Raw genomic sequence first — 4,607 nt, forward strand, 5'->3', positions numbered from 1 at the left:
ACTGCAATCTCTGCCTCCCAGGTTCAAGCGATTCTTCTGCCTCAGCCACCCGAATAACTGGGACTATAGGTGTGCACCACCACACCTGGCTAATTTTTGTATTTTTAGTAGAGACTACTAAATCAAGTTGGCCAGGATGGTCTCGATCTCTTTTTTTTTTTTGAGACAGATTTTCACTCTTATTGCCCAGGAGTGCAATGGCACGATCTCGACTCATTGCAACCTCCACCTCCCGGGTTCAAGCAATTCTCCTGCCTCAGCCTCCTGAGTAGCTGGGATTACAGGCATGCACCATCACGCATGGCTAATTTTGCATTTTTATTAAAGATGAGTTCTCCATGTTGGCCAGGCTGGTCTCAAACTCCTAACCTCAGGTGATCTGCCTGCCTTAGCCTCCCAAAGTGCTGGGATTACAGGCGCCCACCGGGCAGGTCTCAATCTCTTGACCTCGTGATCCGCCCGCCTCTGATTCACAAGCCGATACTTGTTGTTTTTGTTTTTTAATCAAAGTTTTAATGAAAAAGACATTAAAATTTTTTTTAATAGAAGGGTTTGGGCATGTAGCCAGTTGATCTTTAAAATCCTAACCCAGCCGGGCGCAGTAGCCCATGCCTGTAATCCCAGCACTTTGAGAGGCTGAGGCGGGTGGATCACCTGAGGTCAGGAGTTCGAGACCAGCCTGGCCAACATGGCAAAATCCCCGTCTCTACTAAAAATACAAAAAATTAGCTGGGAGTGGTGGCAGGTGCCTGTAATCCCAGCTACTTGGGAGGCTGAGGCAGGAGAATCACTTGATCCCGGGAAGCAGAGGTTGCAGTGAGCCAAGATTGCGCCATTGCACTCCAGCCTGGGCTACAAGAGCGAAACTCTGTCTCAATAATAATAATAATAATAATAATTCCTAACCCATTGATTCCCATCAAGCTGTCCAAAACTAGTAACTGGAAAGGTCCTGTGATGCTGGGCTCCTAACATTCAACACAAAGACTAGAATAATAGAATTATCTGGTATTTTCCCTTCCCTGAAAATTCCATCTTCAACTGGGGTCTATGGGTTCAAAAGCCATACTTATGAACCAAAATTTAGGACACATACTCTGGTACAAGGACAATGGATGGTGCAAAAAATATCCAGGATATCTAGCTGTTGAAACTGCAGCCCTCTCAATGACTCTAATGCTCAAGGGATTAAAAGAATCCAGCCCCAAAAGTTTTAGATACAAAAATAGTAACAACCCAATTGAATTTTACTGCATTTAAAAAACGTAATTATTTCCAAATCTACTGAGCAGCTGCACAGTCTTCAGTGACGCCTACGGTCACTGGGATTCGAAGATTCTCACTCCCAGGAGCGCCGGCTTTTTTTATGCCTATGGGATTTATATCGGCTCCTACTTCGAGTTCTACGACTATGCCCTTCGGAATGCGCGTTGTACGGGCTAGAAAATGTGACTGAGCTCCGCCCTCTGTCCCTATCCCTGGTGGTTTCTTCTCTTGCCTCCCTCCCACTTGAGGACTTGTGCTCGTGCTTGGGTTTCTCCTTCTGCTGCTGCCTCTCTATGTCCTCTACTCCACCATAGTAGGCAGTCCTGGCCTCAGGGAGCTTCTGCCTCTCCCTGAGCTGTGACTTCTGAGCTCTCTCCGAGTTCTTGCTGCTGTGCTGCTTAGGGCCAGGATCATCTTTTTCCTTTACTGTCTTGCTTCTGGGTGACGAAGAGGATGGTTGCTCTTCCTGTACCAACCGATCAGTTTTCTCTTTTTCTTTCTTTCTTTTCTTTTTTTCCTTTTTCTCCTTCTTGTGCTTTTTTGTTGGTTTTTCGTCTTCAGAGTTCTCAGACAAACTCGACGAGTAGGTATGAGCCCCACGGGAGCCCTTGTGGAGCTCTTTGGTCACATCATCCATTTCTTCCGAGTTCTTAGGAGCCCGATAGTTAGACACATGATCCACTCGGATAGTTCTTCCTTTGATCTTGATCCCATTAAAATTGTCAACGGCCAGAATCGTGCTCCTCTGGTCTTCATAGCAGAGGAAACAGAATCCTTTGGATTTCCCAGTCTTCTTGTCCCGCACAAGATTAATGTTAACAATCTCCCCATATTGTGAGAATACACAGATGATGTCCCCTTCAGTCAGTTCATAAGGAAGCCCTCCCAGGAAGATCCAGGTGCTGTCCTTGTACTCGGAGTGCCAGGACACCTTATCGGCCACCCCAAGCTTAACCTCTCCCTCATTCAGCTCGTTGATCAGCTTCACCTTAGTTAAAGCGTTCATCTCCGCGGGCTGGCGCTCAACGTTCAGGTATCAGAGCCCGGGCGAGGCAGCCCCGTGTGATACTTCGTGGCGCGCGCGCGCGCGCGTGTGTGCGTGTGTGTGTGTGTGTGTGTGTGTGTATTTTACCAACCTTATTGAGTTATAATTTACATAAAGTAAAACACATCTATTTAAACGTGTGGTCTTATGTAACCTTCACTACCATAGTTAAAATAGTAAACATTTCCAGGCTGGGCGCGGTGGTTCACGCCTGTAATACCAGCACTTTGGGAGGCCGAGGCTGGCAGATCACCTGAGGTCAGAAGTTCGAGACCAGCCTGGCCAACATGGTGAAACCCCATCTCTACTAAAAACACAAAGAATTAGTTGGGCATGGTGGCGGGCGCCTGTAATCCCAGCTACTCAGGAGGCTGAGACAGGAGAATCACTTGAACCTGGGAGGTGGAGGTTGCAGTGAGCCGAGATTGCGCCATTGCAAACAAGAACGAAACTCCATCTCAAAAAAACAAAATAAATAAATAGTAAACATTTCCTTTACCATGGAAACATCTCTTATGCCTCTTTTCCACTCCCTGTCCCAGGCAATTACTAATCTGATTTCTATCAATTATAGGTTAAGTTTGACAGTTACAGAGCTTAATAGAAATGGAATCACATTATATGATTCTTTTTAGTCTGGGTTTTTTTTCACTCAGCTGAATGTTTTTAACTTCATCCCTGTTGTTGTGTATATCAGTAATTCTCATTGTGTGAATAGATAACAATTTATTCATTTCCCTGCTGATGGACATTTGGGTTCTTTTTAGTTTTGGGCTATATTATGAATTAAGCCACTATGAACATTTAGGTCCAAGTCTTTATGTGAACATTTTTTGTTTGTTTGTTTCTCTTGAGTATATACTTAGGAATGTAATTGCTGGGTCACATGGTAAGAAATTGTGAGGCTGTTTTCCAAAATGGTGTACCATTTTACACTCTCACTAGCAATGTATGAGAGTTTGTTACCTAAATCCTTGTCAATTCTTGGTGTTGTCAATCTCCTACTTTTAGTTAATCTAGTGGATGTGTAGAGATATCTCATTTTGGATTCCATTTTCATTTCTCTAAGGACTAGTGATGCTGAACTTTTTTTTAAAATGAAACTTTTTGGTTTTTTTTGTTTTGTTTTGTTTTAAGACAGGGCGTCACTATGTTACCCAGGCTAGTCTTGAACTCCTGGACTCAAGCGAGCCTCCTGCCTCCCACCTCAGCCTCCCAAGTAGCTGGGACTATAGGCATGCACCAGTGTGCCTAGCATGCTGAATATTTTTGCATATGCTTTTTAGCCTTTTATATACATTTGTGAAGTGACATTTCAAACCTCTCGCCCATTTAAAAAATTGGATTATTTTTCTATTGCATTACAACAGCTGTTTGCATTTTAAGTTGGTAGAGTTTTAAGGTACATATTTAAACTGCTAGACTTATATATTTATTCCGCTCTAGGCAAGTGCATAGAAAAACATCTCCAAAATCGCCATAGCGTTGAAAATATTACCTGAGATGTCTATCCTTGCCGCATCTGACCCCCAGGCTAAAATCTGTTTCCATTTGAGATTGTAAAATCACCAGAGCAAATGACCTAGTATTTTAAGTTTAATTGATATTTCTTTAGTAAAGGAAAAAAATTTCTTACTACTCTTTCACCACTAAACATGAAGGGTGTGCTATTTTTTTTAAAAAAACATGTCTTTTTCAATTCATCTCACATTAAAACCAGACATAACCATATTATTCCATTTAAAAACTGTCCAGAACTATAAAAGATTTTTCTTTCAGTTTATAAATGGATGCTTCAATACACAAAGATAAATTATTGTAAATGAATTATTATTATTGGCCAGGCATGTAGCTCACGCCTGTAATCCTAACACTTTGGGAGGCTAAGGTGGGTGGATTGCTTGAGCTCAAGAGTTTGAGACCAGCCTGGGCAACATGGTGAAACCCCATCATTACAAAAAATTAGCTGGGCATGGTAGCATGTGCCTGTAGTTCCAGCTACTTAGGGGGCTGAGTCAGGAGGATCGCTTGAACCTGGAGGTTGAGGCTGCAGTGAGCTGAGATGGCGCCACTGCACTCCAGTTTGGATGACAAAGTGAGACCTTGTCTCAAAATAAGAAAAAAGAAGGCCGGGCACGGTGGCTCACGCCTGTAATCCCAGCACTTTGGGAGGCCGAGGCGGGCGGATCATGAGGTCAGGAAATCGAGACAATCCTGGCTAGCACGGTGAAACCCCGTCTCTACTAAAAACACAAAAAATTAGCCGGGCGAGGTGGCGGCGCCTGTAGTCCCAGCT

The 4,607-nt window shown here is 43.7% G+C and overlaps 1 pseudogene; it reads right to left on the reverse strand.

Moving 5' to 3' along the window:
- Nucleotides 1-1,213: 1,213 nt before the first annotated feature.
- LOC105506256 lies at nt 1,214-2,272 on the reverse strand (annotated as a pseudogene).
- Nucleotides 2,273-4,607: the final 2,335 nt, after the last annotated feature.

This window comes from Colobus angolensis, unplaced genomic scaffold (genome assembly GCF_000951035.1).
Source record: "Colobus angolensis palliatus isolate OR3802 unplaced genomic scaffold, Cang.pa_1.0 Scaffold134, whole genome shotgun sequence".
NCBI classification, from domain to species: Eukaryota; Metazoa; Chordata; class Mammalia; order Primates; family Cercopithecidae; genus Colobus; species Colobus angolensis.